Here is a 17478-nt window from a genome sequence, read left to right as displayed (position 1 = left end):
GCTATGTTGCTCAGGCTGGTCTCAAACTCATGGGCTCAAGTGTTACTCCCACCTTGGCCTCCCAAAGTGCTGGGATTACAGGCTCAAGCCACAGCAACCAGCCTATCTACTTATGTCTCTCACCTTTTCTTTTGACTTTTCTTTCTTTTGTTATTTCATGCTTCATTCTTTCTGGATATTTTCTTATGATCTGTCCTCATTTTACTAATTATCTCTCTAAATCTATCAAAAATGCCATTAAACCCATTTATTAAGATTTTAGGACTGGGTGCAGTGGCTCATGTCTGTAATCCCAGCACTTTGGGAGGCCGAGGTGGGTGGATCACCTGAGGTCAGGAGTTCAAGACCAGTCTGACCAACATGGTGAAACCCTGTTTCTACTAAAAATACAAAAATTAGGCAGGTGTGGTGGCACATGCCTGTGGTCTCAGCTACTGGGGAGGCTGAGGCAGGAGAATTGCTTGAACCTGGGAGATGGGGGCTGCAATGAGTTGAGATCATGCCACTGCACTTCAGCCTGGGCAACAGAGTGAGACTCTGTCTCAAAAAAAAAAAAAAAAGTTAATCTATAATTGTATATCCAGCAAAGCTGTCTTTCAAGAATGAAGGTTATGTGTGATATTATGGAAGTCAAACTTTATAAATGTGGAGAAATCTTCACAATATAATGTGAGTAAAAGAGTCACAAAATCATATACACTGTATAATTCCATTTTGCAAATAAACACATGCATGTATATATAATAATATATTTGTCAATATCTGCAAATGTTACACCTTTAAAAATAGTATACTACATTTGGGTCATGGTCAGTTCTAATATTTTCTCCATTTTTATGTTTGAAATATTTAACTTAATATTAACTTAAAATATAGTGTTGGTTTTGTTTTGGTTTTAGAGAAAACCTTGCAGTATATCAATCAGTAATCACATGAACTACAGCTGGAACACATGATATACTATGCTTATATTAAGATTTGAAGAAATATTTTTAAAACCATAACTCACAAGTCTGGCAATCTCTGAGTTGCTCAGTTGAAGGCCACAGATGCAGATCTCTTTCTCCAGTGTGTAACATTCATCTTGAATTGTCATGAGCAAAGGTTCCAAGGAAACTGGTAGGACTCTTGGTGGGGAGTCATCAGGTCTTACAAGCATAAACTGGAGTGTAAGAAAAAACAGCATGACAGTGGATGTCATAAGGAGAAGTCTATGCATCTGAATATGTAGAAAAGGAATACTGTTATTACACAACAACATCAGAAGAACATTTAAAATAGTATTGACTTTGAGCTGGGCACAGTGGCTTAAGCCTGTAATCCCAGCATTTTGGGAGACCGAGACGGGCAGATTACTTGAGGTCAAGAGTTCAAGACCAGCCTGACCAACATGGTAAAACCCCATCTCTACGAAAAATACAAAAATTAGCCTGGTGTGGTGGTGCATGCCTGTAGACTCACTACTCAGGAGGCTGACGCAGGAGAATTGCTTGATCCCGGGAGGAGGAGGTTGCAGTGAGCTGAGACATGCGAATGCATTCCAGCCTGGGTGATGGAGCAAGACTCTGTCTCAAAAAAAAAAAAAAAAAAAGAAAAAGAAAAAGAAAAAGAAAAAGTATTATAAACTTTGGATCAAGTGTGCAAGACAAACTTATAAAGTTTCAGCCATGTACAAAGCTCCATGAAAAGTCCTATAGGGCAGAGATTTTTCCAGCAGGTTACCCAGTGTTATTGGGTCAGAAAATCAATCTGGTCAGTTACAACCCTTCCTCCCTCCCTCCCTTCCTTCCGAGTGTCACTCTGTCACCCGGGCTGGAGTACAGTGGGGTGATCACAGCTCACTGCAGCCTCAAACTGCCAGGCTCAAGCAATCTTCCTACCTCAACCTCCCAAGTAGGGAGTCGCACCTGGGACTACAGGTGGGTGACATTGCACTTGGATAACTCTTTAATTTTTTGTAGAGATGCATCTCACCATGTTGGCCAGGCTGGTCTCAAACTCCTGGTCTCAAGCAACCCTCCCAACTCAGCCTCCCAAAGTTCTGGGGTTATAGGTGCAAGCCACCATACCCAGCCTCTTTTTTCTTCTTTAACGAAATAGAAAAGAAGGGAAATTTTCTGAATTTTCTAAATTATTTTCTGAAATTTTCTAAATTATTAATAAGGATAAGATAATCCTTATCTCTTATTAATAATAATTATCCTTAATAAGAGATGATAAGGATAATAATGTTATCCTTAATGAGATGATTATCCTTAATAAGAGATAATAAGGTTATCCTTATTATCTCTTATTAAGGATAATGATTATCTCATGAGACTTTTATTTTAATGATTTTCAAAATCATAATGGAGACCCCACCCAAGCAACCCACCCAACATAAAAACAGCCCTTATGGTGGTACTGATGCATGCCGATACCATATATGGGGTCATGATGTTAATTGCATTTCTGATGGTGATTGCAATGAAAAAAATAATTGAATGTTGCTGAAGGGACTGGTTTGAACAAGTTATGATTAGCCCTTATAATTAAGTAGTGGAAGCTGATTATAAGAACTGTAGATTTAAAAAAATGACTTAGGAACAATTTTATCACAAAAGGGCTGGTTCTGGGAAGATCTTCCATTGGGATGAGCAGGGAGACATGGCAGGGACCCCAGCAAAGGCACTGTGACAGGAAGGATCAGAGAGACATTGGAGGCAGATGAGGGAGGGCAGAGTGGACGCGGTGCTAGGTAGAGGGAGGCTTGGAAGAAGGAAAGGAGAGAGGGAGCAGCAGCTGGGGAGTTGGAAGTTCAGAGTACAGAGGGAGAGTTGGGGTCTGGCCAGTTGTCTTTGGGGTGCCAGGCTCCCCCTTCTGGTCTGTCAGGTGTCCGTTTCCCAAGTTACCCATTTCATCTTGGTGCTGACCTCTCATCTCCTCTTTCCCCCTCACATCCAAACCCTAGATTTAATCTCAGAAAAGATCTGACATCAGAATATTTTCTGAAAACTGGTGCTTTTGGAGTCAGAATTCTGACTGCTGGTCTCACTCCAAGTGAGCCGGCTTAGGAAGGGAGGCGCGGGCGAGTGCAGTTCTGGCCTCATGGCAGGGACACGTCAGCAGCCAAGAGAAGGAGGCCCTCACTTGGAGGGGTCAGCGGGGGTGGCTGGAGTCCCAGGAACAGAGGTCCTGCAGTGGTGACTGAAGTGCTGACTTTTAAGCTGGATCATCCAGATGTGGAGGAGGGGCCGGTGACCTTTCCAGGGAAGTGGTGTGAGATCAGGCCCCTTGGAAGGGATGGGAGGGGCAGCTGTGGAGGTCAAAGTGGGAAGGGAGGAGAAGGGCGGAACAGGCCCTCGGTGGCAAGCCAGGCTTTTTTTTTTTTTTTTTTTTTCCAGCTAATATTTTAATTTTTTTTTTTTTTTTTTTTTTTTTATTGCATTTTAGGTTTTGGGGTACATGTGAAGAACATGCAAGGTTGTTGCACAGGTGCACACCTGGCAGTATGATTTGCTGCCTCCCTCCCCTTCACCTATATCTGGCATTTCTCCCCATGCTATCCCTCCCCAACTCCCCTCCCCCCCCACTATCCCCCCTCCCCCCAACAGACCCCCGTGTATAGTGCTCCCCTCCCTGTGTCCATGTGTTCTCCTTGTTCAACACCCGCCTATGAGTGAGAACATGTGGTGTTTGATTTTGTGTTCTTGTGTCAGTTTGCAGAGAATGATGTTTTCCAGGTTCATCCATGTCCCTACGAAGGATGTGAACTCCTCCTTTTTAATGGCTGCATAATATTCCATGGTGTATATGTGCCACATTTTTCCTGTCCAGTCTATCATCGATGGGCATTTGGGCTGGTTCCAGGTCTTTGCTATTGTAAACTGTGCTGCAATGAACATTCGTGTGCATGTGTCCAGACGAAACACCATAAAAACACTAGAAGGAAACCTAGGCAAAACCATTCAGGACATAGGCGTAGGCAAGGACTTTATGACCAAAACACCAAAAGCATTGGCAACAAAAGCCAAAATAGACAAATGGGACCTAATCAAACTCCACAGCTTTTGCACGGCAAAAGAAACAGTCAATAGAGTGAATCGGCAACCAACAGAATGGGAAAAAATTTTTGCAGCCTACCCGTCTGACAAAGGGCTGATATCCAGAATTTACAATGAACTAAAAAAGATTTACAAGAAAAAAGCAAGCCAGGCTTTGCACTCCACTCAGTCAGGAATGCAGAGCGGGTGACACAGCTAGCTCTGGGCTTGCAAGTGAAACTACCTTTGCAAAAATCATAACCGAGAAAATTATGACAGTGAAAGAAATCTGACTTAACCAACTCCTTTTTGCTTTTAACATTCAAACTGTCCTTGCTCATTCCTGGGCACAGACCAAATGAACTTGGGGAGGAACTTAGTTTATATTAATAGATTAACTTTGAAATAAAGATAACAACAACCTTTTCCCAAAACAAATCCCCTTCTTGGCTGGGGACTACACTGTCTTTGCAGGAAAATCAGCCACAAGATTAGAAATTATGGTTTAGGAGTCACTGTGGTAAAACCTGAGATCAGTGCTTGAGACAGTTTGCAGACCCTTTGTTCCAAAGCACCAGCTGGCCCACTTAGATGGATAAGCTGGCTCATCTGGTCTTGTGGACCCTACCCAGGAACTGACTCAGTGCAGGAAGACAGCTTCAACTCCCTATGATTTCATCTTCAACCCGACAAATCAGCATTCTCCACTTTGTGACCCCCCTACTCACCAAATTACCCTTAAAAACCTCAATCCCGAATTTTCAGAGAGTCTGATTTGAGAAATAACTTGTCTTTTGCATGGCGTGGCTGGTCTGGTGTCAATCAAACGCTTTTTTTTTTTTTTGAGACAAAGTTTTGCTCCGCGGCCCAAGCTGGAGTGCAGTACCGTGATCTTGGCTCGCCGCAACCTCTGCCTCCCAGGTTCAAGCGATTCTCCTGCTTCAGACTCTGGAGTAACTGGGATTACAGGCACCTGCCATCATGCCCAGGTAATTTTTTTTTGTATTTTTAGTAAAGAAGGGATTTCACCATGTTGGCCAGGCTGGTCTCAAACTCCTGATCTTGTGATCCACCTGCCTCGGCCTCCCAAAGTGTTGGGATTACAGGCGTGAGCCACCGCGCCCGGCCCTCAAACTCTTTCTTTACTACAATGCTGTGGTGTTATTTGTGCGGCAGGCAGAAATAACCCCTTGGAAGGTGACACAAGGACTGAGGACCCATGTGCCTTGGGAGTAAACCCCAGCCAGTTCATTTTAGAGAAGAATAAGAAAAGAAGACCATACACTCACCTTCCTGAGCACCTGGTCACTGTCAATGCTGCTTTACAGGTCCCTTTTGATGGCTGGACACATGGACGTCTGAGACTGCGCACGGTGCTTCTCATACGTTTTCAGAAACTTGAAGAATCAAAACGATGGGCAGCGGTGCCCCTTCAGATCTTTGCTTTCCTTCGTTTGCTCTTGGCATTGTTTTATAGTGTTAGATTTCACTTGGATTCTGAAAACAGTAACTTGCCCTGAAACTGAACATATAGGTGTCTTTTTAAGGAGCAGAACATACTTCCTCCACTAAAAACATCAGGACAAATATTGCTGCATATCCTGCTCTGAGAATCTTGAAGTGCTTCATTTATCTTAAAATGGGACTAAGGGGTCAAAATGGCGACCACTGAAAGGAACTGTTCGATTTCCCTATTCATGGGTCTATGTCCTTCTTTTTCTTCAAAATTGAGGCAGTACCCACTGGAACTCAGTTATAAAGGAATGCAATTAACAATACTGGTTACTAAAAATTACCAAGAAAATACTGACTTTTAAATAGCATAGTTCCCTTTACAGACACAATTCTTGCCAGATAGTCATATATCACAGTGGTTAAGAACGTGGACTTTGGAATTGAATGGTCTGGACTTCAGTGTTTTCTCTATTTCTTGACCCCCTGGGTAGCCTTGATAAATTATGAAGCCTCTTCAAGTGTCCATTTTTCCATCTGTAAAATGGATTATGGGCTGGAGTGATATTTTTGAAATGTAAATCAGGTCATATGACTCTTCTGCTTAAAACTCTCCAATGGCTTCCCACTACACTTATGTTTATTGAATTTATTATATGCTTATTCCACCAGTTATTGAGAGAGGTATGTGAATGTGAATTTGTCTATCTCTGCTACTAATTCTTCCAACTTTTGTTTTATATATTTTGAAGCAGTGTTATTAGGTGCCTATACATTTAGAACTGATAAATCTTCCTGGGGAGTCTACTGTTTTGTTATTATTTAATATTTCTGTTTATCTCTAGTAACGCTTTGCGCTTTCAAGCCACAGTTCCCAAACTGCCCTGAGGTGCTTCGGGGCACTGCCACAGATTTACAGGGCACCATAGGATAATTTAAAATTTCAAGAGAAAGCCAGCAACATTGGATAGATGCCATGTGAATTATGAGCTGGAAGTATTTTAGTTTCTTTTCTTTTTTTTTTTTTTTTGTACTTTAGGTTCTGGGGTACATGTGCAGATCATGCAGGATTGTTGCATAGGTACATACATGGCAAGGTGGTTTGCTGCCTTCATCCCCCCATCACCTATATCTGTTATTTCTCCCCTCGTTATCCCTCCCCACCCTCCGTACCCCCCGCTGTCCCTCCCTTAGCACCCCCAACAGTGTGTGATGCTCCCCTCCCTGTGTCCACGTGTTCTCATTGTTCAACACCCGCCTATGAGTGATAACATGCAGTGTTTGGTTTTACAATTTCAAATTAGATCACACTTGTATTAGTATCCTATTTTTACATAGAAAATGACCCCATCATGGGTGAAAAGCATTCTAGAAAGGGGAATGAACCAGTAGAATGTAGAGACATTCAGATACTGGGGTAAGGGAAATCACAGTATCATAGTTCTGGTTGGGACTTTACAGATTATCTAATTCAGGACACTGGGTGCTAAAACCAGAAAACCATGAGGCAAACCAGGATCACTGTTAACTCTAGCAGTCACGGCCATCATCCCCGTGTCCCCTCACAAAGCTGTGTTCCAGGCTGCTGCCAAAGAGCAACCAGACTTGGCAGCTACAGAAAACCGTTTCTTGGGCGAGTTCAATCTTTTTTTTTTTTCTGTAGAGGCAGGATCTCACTCTGCTGCCCAGGCTAGAGTGCAGTGGTACAATCACAGCTCACTGTAACCTTGATCTTCTGGGCTCAAGGAAAGAAAAGAAGGGACTTACTTCAGCTGAAAACAGAACTGGGTCTCCTGATCCCCAGGACTGTTTCAGGCACAAAGATATGGGCCATAAGAGCATGCAGAGAATGGCTGGGCACGGTGACTCACGCCTGTAATCCCAGCACTTTGAAAGCCCCAGGAGAGCGGATCACGAGGTCAGGAGTTGGAGACCAGCCTGGCCAACATGATGAAACCCAGTCTCTACTAAAAATACAAAAAATTAACTGGGCGTGGTGGCACGCGTCTGTAATCCCAGCTACTTGGAAGCCTGAGGCAGGATAATTGCTTGAACACGGGAGGCAGAGGGTGCAGTAAGCCAAGATCGCACCAATGGACTCCAGCCTGGGCACCAGAGCAAGATTGACTTAAAAAAAAAACCAAAAAAACAACAAAAAAAACACAAAAAACGAGCACTCAAAGAAATGGTGACACCCCTCTCCCTCAGGCCAAGAGGAGTGGCCTCGTAATGAAACCCACCTCAATGGCACCCTGATCTTAGACTTCCAGCCGCCAGAACTGTGAGAAAATTCTGTGGTTTGAACCACCCAGTCTATGGTATTTCATCATGGTAGCCCAAGCTAAGACAGGTAGTATACAGTATACTGCTCACATTATGGATTATTCCTCACCAACATTTAAAGTATTTACAAGATGCACAAACTACCTACATAGATTCTGCAAATGCTCTAAGAAAACGCTTTTGAGTCTTGAGTTTTTCACTTAATGTTTTATCATATTTATCAAAGCCAATATTGATTGAATCATTAATGAATATTTATTGAAGGTCTAAGGTGTATGTGTCCCACCCTGTCTAGGTTTTACTTCTCTCTTCTGAAAGTGCCTCTCCCTCCCCAGTGTCCTGGAGATGGAATAGTGTGGGTGCCGGAGGATAGGCTGAGAGTGGGGGCGGCTGGACCCTGCCCTCTGTCCCGAGGGGGATGCAGAGGGCCCTGCTCTGGGCCCCTTGCCCCCGCAGCTTGGACAGTTCCTGGTCCCACCTCGGAGTCCCAGGCGACACGGAGAGGACCCGCAAGGAGGGGCGGCTTCGCGCTCCCTCTCTGAGGCTCCTGTGCATTTAATACGTTTCACTAAAGAATCCCAGCTGCCCACCCCGAGGCCAGGAAAAGACCCGCTGCGTGCACTGTCCCCGCCCCCGCCCTGCTGCTGCGCGGGTGGGTAGGGGAGGTGCGCCTCGGGAGAGAGTGGGGAGGTGCGTACACCAAGGTCTCCATGGAGCCTCGCTCCCGGGATTGATGGAGCATTTCTCCCCGGGTCTCACAGTTCACGAGGCTGGACAACCTCCTCCGGCCCCTGCCCGCCCGCCCGGCGCCCGCACTCACCCGCGCTCACTCTCCGCGTCCCGGGCCGGCTGCCCGCCTGGCGTCCCGCGCCCTGGAGACGGCGGCGAGGGGCGGAGGTTGGGGCCGTGGCCACTCAGGGCGCGAGCTGGAGGAGAAGGCAGGTGGCGGGAAGCAGTTCCAGGGCTCATTAGAGCTCGGGCTAGGGCTTGGATTTGGAGAAATTGAGAAATCCTGGTGTCCTCGCTGCAGGTCAAGCTTGCCGCAGCTAAAACGTCGCTTAGAGGGATGCGGCCTGGCAGGGAACAGGAGAAGTGGGGGAAGGCGGACCGGCGTCCCCTTTCATCAGTGGGGAATCTGGGGGAGACAGAGGCCTCCGAAGCTTGGGCGCTCCAGCCTGCTGCCGCCACGCCCAAGGCCGCCTTGGACCAGCCCTGGAGCCCCTGACGCGATTTCCCAGGGAGCGTCCCCCCCGGCCCCGCCACAAGTCCTCTCCTTTCTGCTAGAGGGGCTTCATGGAGCGACTGCTTCCCCGTCCCAATCCCAGGAGAAAGAGGGCGCAGGGATAAAGGCAGAGGCTCAGGGGCTAGGCCTGTAATGGCTTTTTTCTGGGGAATGTTGAGGAGAAAGATGCAAAACAGCTGAAGCTTTCAGGACTGGATGGAGAGGAAAAAGATTTTAAGAAGCTTTGCTGGCCGGACGCGGTGGTTCACACTTGTAATCCCTGCACTTTGGGAGGCCGAGGTGGGCCGGTCGCGAGGTCAGGAGTTGGAGACCAACCTGGCCAACATAGTGAAACCCTGGCTCCACTAAAAATATGAAATTAGCTGGGCGTGGTGGCGGGCGCCTGTAATCCCAGCTACTGGGAAAGCTGAGGCGGGAGAATCATTTGAACCTGTGAGGTAGAGATTGTAGTGAGCCGAGATTGCACCAGGGCACTCCAGCCTGGTGACAGAGCGAGACTCCTTCTCAAAACAAAACAAAACAAAACAAAACAAAAAACCTTGCTGCAAGCAGTAGTTTGGGGGTGTAGAAATGAAGGATTGGGAGGATGTAATAGGCAGAATAGAGTCTCCCAAAGATATGTGTGCCCTAATCCTGGGAACTTGTGGATATATTACCTTACATGACAGAAGAGAGTTTGCAGAGGCTTCAAGTTAGGGACCACGACGCGGGGTGCAGGTTGGGAGAACGGTTAGCCTTGGTTACCCAGGTGGGCCCAATGGAATCACAGCAGTCTGAGAACGTGACATTGAGAACCTTTTAGGTTGGGTCAGAGAGAGATGCAATGAGAAGGATTCTGCCTGCTGTTGCAGCCTTTAGTCGGGGAGGTAGGGAGACTTAGGCAAAGGAAGGTGGGCGGCTTCTAGAAGCTGGAAAAATAGAGAAAGGGTTCTCCCCAAAGCTTCTCTAAGGAAGCACAGCCCTGCCAACTCCTTGATTTCCGTCCAGTGAGAGCTGCGTGGGACTTCTGCCCTCTACATCTGGCACATACGTTACCGATATCTTAGGATATAAAATAGGTGCTTAATGAATATTTGTTTAATGAAAAAAAGTGAATTAAAAAAACAGTTGGATTAAACAAATTCACAATAAATTGCAAATGGAAAGTAACCCCTTCATTTCTGTAGGGCTGGCTGTAGTTTTCTAAACGTGTGTTTTAAACCCAACTGGCTCTAATGGGAGGAAGTCTGGGCTCACGGTGAAGTGAGGGCGGTCAAGGAGGACAAGAAGCGATTCTGAATTTGGTCCAACATGACTTCCGGTGGGTGTACCCTCAGGAGTCTGTGCCCCTCTGTTATTTTTGCCTCTTCTTTTCTTCTCTCTGCTGGAACTTATAGCTTTTCTCAAAGGGTCCTATTTTGTGCATGGCTATTTCAGCCTTCCTAAGACAAAAAGCAGAGGAGGGCAGTGAGGGAGGAGAGTTCCAGAGTGGGCAAGAGGGCACCTGGAGGGCACTCACTGGGACTCAGGGCAGATGCTTAGGGAGCGGAGGAATGGTCAGGAAGGCCAGAGCCTGAGGACAGGGGCAGTGAGGGGCAGAAGCTAGACAGCCCAACCGAGCTGAGCTGAGGGGTCCTTCGTATGCACTGTGGACAGGTTCTTAAAGGAACTGTGTCACTAGGATTTGGTTCAGCTGCTAGTGACAGAAACCCAGTTTCACAGTTGAAGCAATACAAAAGGTCACCTCCTTTTCATGCAAATGAAATTCAGGAGTGAGCAGTCCAGAGCTGCTGCAGAAGCTCCAGGGTTATAAAGAACCCAAGCAACTCTTACTTTGTTACTCCTCCATCCTTGGTATATGACTTCTACCTCACGGCCCAGAATGGTTGCTGAACTCCAGCCATTTTGTCCCAAATTCAGGAAAGAGAACTGGACAAAGAAGGGCCATTCTCTTCCTTTAAGGATACTGAACTGCACATGATACTTGTGCTTACATCCCACTAGATTAGGGATATGACCATTCATGATCATACCTAGCAGCAGAGGAGGCTGGGAAATGTAGTCTTTATTATAGGCAGCCATGTGCCCACCTGAAAATGGGAGCTTCTGTTACTTACAATAAAAGGAAAAGACAGATATTGGGAGATAACTAGCACCTGAGCCATGGTAGCTGGTAGCTGCCAGGGCCACAGTGATGGTGGGTGCAGTGGTGAGATAGTTGCCAGTTTATCAGTACTGACACAGAATTTTTCTTGGCCACTTTGCCAACAGGGGACCTCCTTAGCCAGTGATGGCCCCACCTGCCTCCCAGGTCTCACTTGGTCACCAGCCTGCTGCTGGAGGCACCCTGCCCACTTAACCCGCCTGTGTTATAGCTTGTACCCATGTTCAGTGGTTTCCAAGCTCTTGTCCCGCATCCAAAAAGAATGAGGATACACTGACAATTCGAAGGGTGAGGAGGGTGGAGAAGAATTGTATTGAGTGACAGAAAAGCTCTCAGCAGAGAAGGGATACGGGAGGGGTCCCTCATAGCAGTCGAGTGAGCTTCTCTCCCAGTATGGCTGGGTCAGGGCTTTTGCAGACTCAGAATGGCACGTGTGTGCTGATTGGTTTGTGAATATGCAAAAAAAAAAAGTTAAAGTGAAGATGTCACTCAAAGATGGGCACAACGGTGTAGAAAACCCTTAAGGAAGTGTAGGTATATGTAAAATAGGTGAAATGTGGGGATCAATCAGAGGAAAGCACGCCAAATGGAAAGACAGGTTCTCAATCTGGTCCATGGATTTGATGTGTAGCCTGGCTTTCAGGCTTTACATTGTCTTTGGCTTGGAGGTGGCGTTTCCCTGGGAACCCGCCCCGTCTGCCCAGGCATTTTGCTAACTCCTGTCACTATCGGTACTACATGACTTTCTCACACGTTGAGCATTTGTATATCAGGGGCAGCCTGGAACTCATTTAATGGTTGTAATTTTGGATGTGACTCACCAGGGCTGAATTACTCAAGAGGCTAACTAAGCATGTGTGCAGGGCTCCAGCAAAGCTAGGAAACAATAGCAATGAGAAGGGAAGAACCAGCTATTTCACATTGCAAGCAAACAAACACACAAACAAAAAGCTTGCAAAATAGTTTTGGGAAAAATCAGAACTTTGTTGGGCTTCATTATTTAGATTTGGCAGTGCAGTGCTGTTTTGGTTTTTGATTTGCATAGATGAGGGAGACGGATGTGCCACAATCTCTTTGGTTCTTAAAACCAAGATCAGGTACTCAGAATCAATATCAGCCCACCCCACCGGGTACCTTTGCTCCCTGCTAATCCAACACTGGAACTCTTAAAAGGTCTTTGAGATGAATTTTGCTTTTGGTGGAGAGGGGCTGTTGTACTATTAAATACAGAGGAGATTACATGCCAGAGGGAAGAAATCCTGAGAGAAGAAAAAGAAAGGAGAAAGAGGAAGAAAGAGAGAAAATGAGAATAGGAGGGAGAAGAGGCAAAGGAGGAAGGTGGCGTCAAAGGGACAGACCAGTTCAGGGGTGGCCCACTCCTGATGTGGGCTTTTTATTTTTATTTATTTATTTATTTATTTTATTTATTTATTGTTTTTTTGAGATGGAGTCTCACGCTGTCGCCCAGGCTAATGTGCAATGGCACGATCTCTGCTTACTGCAACCTCTGATTCCCGTGTTCACACAATTCTCCTGCCTCAGCCTCCTGAGTAGCTGGGATTACAGGTGCCCACCACCACACCCAGCTAATTTTTTTTGTATTTTTAGTAGAGATGGGGTTTCACTATGTTGGCTGGACTGGTCTCAAACTTCTGACCTCATGATCCATCCTCCTCGGCCTCCCAAAGTGCTGGTATTACAGATGTGAGCCACCATGCCCTGCCTTTTTTTGGGGGGGGGAATTTAAAATGTATCCACAAATATATCCATTCCTCCCTTCAAAAGATGGAGCTTCATTCTGCTTTCCTTGGGTGTGGGCTAAGCTTAGTGACTGGCTTCCAGTGAATAAAACATGGTGGAAGTGATAGTGTGTGATGAGGTCAGAAAGGCATCGTGACATCCTTCTTGTTCTTCAGGTGATCCTTGGTGGATCACCTGAGGTCAGGAGTTCAAGACCAGCCTGGCCAACATGGTAAAACCCCATCTCTACTAATAATACAAAATAATTAGCCAGGCATGGTGGCACATGCCTGTAATCCCAGCTACTCAGGAGGCTGAGGCAGGAGAATTGCTTGAATCTGGGAGGTGGAAGTTAAGATGTGCCAAGATCACACCATTGCACTCCAGCCTGAGCAACAAGAGTGAAACTCCATCTGCAAAAACAGAGAGAAAAAAAAGAAGTCCTGGTAATCTTTGGTCAACGATCTTTAACAGAACCCCAATGCCGGAGCTTTAAGCCTCTTCCATGTTTACTGGCTCCAGCAGGGTCAGGAATTGGTGGGAGGAGCTTCCAACAGAGCACAGCCCTGGCAGGAGTTGGAACTTATGGGAGCTCACTCAAGCTTCGCTTCAGATAACTTGTTCTCCATCTATGTGTCTGTTTCCTCTGGCACCAACAGGAGGAGAAAGGAGAGGACTTGGACCCTTAGACAGGCAGCCACCATCTTCCCAGCCCACTTCCCCCAGCAGAGTTCTGGGGAAGGAAGCTCTCTCTTTTCTGCTCTTTCTGTAGTTATCATTCAGTCCTGATAGGGTTCCTATGCCAAAAAGAAGCAAAATCTTCAGTGAGGAAATGGTGAGACCCTTACATCAGGCAGATAAGGAAGAGTTTTCTTCTAGGGTGTGCTTAGAAGGAAGAGGTTTTCCTGGAGTTGGGTATATCTGAAAGTCATAGGCAGTAAGTGCTGTGGGCTCGGTGAGGACTGGCCTTGCAAACCATTTGTAGGTGTTTCTGAAACGTGATCCACCAGAAAAAAATACCTCAAATAAACATCTTAACTAAAAGGCCAGGAATGTTTTCCAATAAAAAACTCAATGGAGAAAGACAATTGAAAACAAATCTCAAATTTTTTTTTAACAAGGTGAATGGGGTAATGATACAAAACTAAGTTTTAAATGTGGGCCTATATCGGTGCTTCTTGGCCCCAGTGCTACATTATAACCAGCCGGGAGTTTTAAAGTAATGTCCATGCCTGAGACCCTACCCCAGATCAATATGTCATCATCTTTGGGGTGGGGCAACAGTATTTGTTCTCAGGTGGTTCTAACATGCAGCCATGGGAAGGCACAGGGGTGTGAAAGAATGCTGAGACCATGAATCAGCAATCAGCCCTCTCCTTTGTCAAGCGAGGTACTCTACCACTCTAATTGTTCTCATTTGCAATATCAGTGTTTCTGACATTTTAATGTGCACACAAGTTGCACAGGGATCTTGTCAACATGAGAGTCTGGTATAGCAGATCAAGAGTGGGGCCTGAGAACTGCATTTCTAAGAAGCTCATGGAAACTGCTGATGCTGCTGGTCTATGGGCTGTAATTGGAATAGCAAGGTCCTAGGTCCATGGTTCTCAAAATGTGATCCCCAGACTAGCAGCCTCAGCATCACCTGGTGTCAGGTTCCAGCCCATGCTGAAGACCAAGGGGAGCTGGTGGGTGAGGGGTGGGCAGCTGAAAGAATACTTGAGAGGCCACAGGTAGGTGGTCTCTCACATGGCTTTATTTGGCAGAGTTGGTGCTGCATTTATGCACCTCACAGACAATAGTGGCTCAGAGCCAAGTGTTGAGCCCTCCCATGTTATGGCTACATAGCTGTGATGATATAATACATGGGATTGTGCACCTGCACTCCAATCCCGCTGTGTCATGCTGTGCCAATTCGTACTCAGCCTGTATTTGACTGCAGTGCAGCCATTGTCCTTACACCTGGCAAATTGTTAGAAATGTAAAATTTTGGACTGTTACTCTGATACTCTGAGTATGACAAGATCTAGCCATCTGTTATAACAAAGTTTCTAGGTGATTCAGAAGCATGCTCAAGTCTGAGGACCTCTGCCCTGTAAATTCCAAAATCTCTTCTGGTTCTGAGATTCTCTGGTACCTGGTCTTTCTGATTGCTGCAGAAACCATTGCTCTTCCTCAGTACTCCAACTGAAACTCTATCAGCACCAGAGGTGATCCTGGGGGCCACTACTGCGTGCCTTCCCAGAATTGTCCAGGATTTTGTTCCATGGGGAGCCATTCCTTCTGGGAACTTGGACCTATCACTACTTCCCTAGCATGATGGTTAATTTTATGTGTCAATCTGGCTGGACCATGGTGGCCAGATAGTTGGTCAAACATGAGATGTTTCTCTGTGGATGTTTTTAGATGAGATCGACATTTAAGTCAGTAGATTCTGAGTAAAGCGGATTGCCTTCCATGATATGGGAGGACCTCCTCCCATCAGTTAAAGCCCTTAGTAGAACAAAGACTGACCTCCTCGCAGAAAGAAGGAATTCTCCCAGCAGACTGCCATTGGATTCAAATTCCCAGTCCTCTCTGAGTCTCCAGCCTGCCCCATCAGACTTTGAACTTGGCCAAGCCTCCACAATCATGTAAGCCAATTCCTTATGATACATCTATCTATACACACATCCTGTTGGCCAAGCACACTAACTGATTTGGAGATCCTTTTTGCTCCTCAAATCCAATGTGCCTTCTTTTAAAATATTATCTCCCCATCTTTTCTGTTCTCATGGCCAAGTTCTCTGTGTCAAGTATTTGCAAGGAAATAATATCCAGAAACCTAATAAATTGGTCACCTTAAAAGATCACAGAGCAGGAGTAGCATACCAGAAGAGCCAGGCAGAATAAAATTGGTTGCCTTTTCTTCAGGTAAGATCTTACTGTATTTTTCTATCTGCTGCAAAATATCAGGCACCTCTTTTTGTAGCTGTTGATGAACAGGGAAAAAAATATGATGTCGAAGTCTTATTGCTAAAGTTGACAGCTTTTTTCTTATTCAAATTAATTAACTCAATGAAATTTTATTCAAATTAATTTGAGTATTCAGTTTTATATTTGGCCATAGGACAGAACTTTTTACTTTCCTTCATCACCCCCAACTTCCAGCAATTTTGCTCTCCTGCTCCATAATGAAGTTGAGTTAACAGATAGGGCCTTGGGAATGCAACTCAGCACCCCCCTCCCTTTTTCAGTATAATAACATATTTTAATCTTAACACACAAGTAAATGCTAAGAGGGGGCCATTTTTTACAACATGAAGGCCCACTTGCCTTGTAGATGCCTCATATCAAGGACTACAGCCCTCCTCCCACACCATCAGGAAGAAAATTGAATGACTGTCCACATAGAGGAGAAGCGGCAAAGAGGACCCTGGGCAAGGAGGGGAGAAAGGGCCAAGGAACTGGAGAGCTCTTAGCACAGTGTGGAGCCCCAGGGGCCTCCCTATGAAGACCGTGTGCTTGGAAAATATAGGTGGGATGAGTTCAAGACAGAGAGGAGCCACTCCCAAACCACTGTGGACTCTAGGCTGAAAGATTGGATGTCCCCATGAAGTAAAGAAGTGTTTGGACTTTGGGTGCCTTGACTTTGGCTTGTGATAAAGGTCTAGGCTATACTTTGTTAAACACCAACATTGCGTTAAGAAAGCCAGAGTGTTTTATCTCTCCCTATCCTGTGAGGTGAAGGTGAGACACACACCGTGGAGAAAGCTTGCAGGCCTGCAGTTCGTGGAATTTGGAAGTCCAGTTGCATGGTTCCATAATTGTCCTCGCTCCCTTTCCTGGGTCCTCCTAGGTTCCCTTTCCTGGGTACAGAAAAGGAGAAAACACTTTTTTATTCTTGTGGAATTCAAGAATAGAATTTCACTGTAGATATGCAATCACCATTTTTGTACACTGAGGTTCTCATGTTGCAAGTATCTTTGTGGCAGCCACGCAAAGCGCTGCAGACTCAGAAATCTAAGTGCACAAGAAGATTTGCTAAGCCTAAGAAGAAAGGCATGTTCCTTGTGGGCTTTGTGTGGGACGGCAGAGACAAATAGCTCCTGCTTTTGCTGAGTCAAAATTCAGGTTAGGATCCAGACAAAAATTACTGAATTAAAAAGTCAGTTTTAGACATTTTATTTAACTCCCACAGCTTTCTTTCTCACAAGCCTAAGACACCACAATGGAAAATATGACATTCTCATTCTTATTTTTTTTTGAGATGGGGTTTCACTCTTGTTGCCCAGGCTGGAGTGCAATGGCACAATCTCAGCTCACTGCAACCTCCACCTCCCGGATTCAAGTGATTCTCCTGCCTCAGCCTCCCGAGTAGCTGAGATTACAGGTGTGCACCACTGCGCCCAGCTAATTTTTTTGTATTATTAGTAGAGATGGGGTTTCACCATGTTGGCCAGTCTAGTCTAGAACTCCTGACCTCAGGTGATCCACTCGCCTTGGCCTCCTAAAGTGCTGGGATTATAGGCGTGAGCCGCCACCTCCCCCAGCTGACATTCTCATTCTGAGCTCTCTTTGTGTCATTCAGTCCTCACTCTACATAATTCTTTATG

The 17478-nt window shown here is 45.7% G+C and overlaps 1 protein-coding gene across 1 annotated transcript in view; it reads right to left on the bottom strand.

Moving 5' to 3' along the window:
* The window catches only part of LOC110568017 (uncharacterized), a 38757-nt gene extending 33225 nt beyond the window's left edge, over positions 1-5532 (bottom strand). The window contains exons 1-2 of the mRNA XM_064378497.1: positions 5312-5532; positions 1010-1162 (exon numbers count right to left, since the gene is read on the bottom strand). The gene's annotated coding sequence lies outside the window, so the exon portion shown is untranslated. The remainder of the gene's footprint in view (positions 1-1009; positions 1163-5311) is intronic.
* Positions 5533-17478: the final 11946 nt, after the last annotated feature.

This window comes from Aotus nancymaae, unplaced genomic scaffold (assembly GCF_030222135.1).
Source record: "Aotus nancymaae isolate 86718 unplaced genomic scaffold, 86718_ANA_hifiasm-v0.15.2.pri h1tg000019l, whole genome shotgun sequence".
Lineage (NCBI taxonomy): Eukaryota > Metazoa > Chordata > Mammalia > Primates > Aotidae > Aotus > Aotus nancymaae.
The sequence above is the reverse complement of the archived record's forward strand: the minus strand, read 5'-3'. Positions and strand labels throughout refer to the sequence as shown.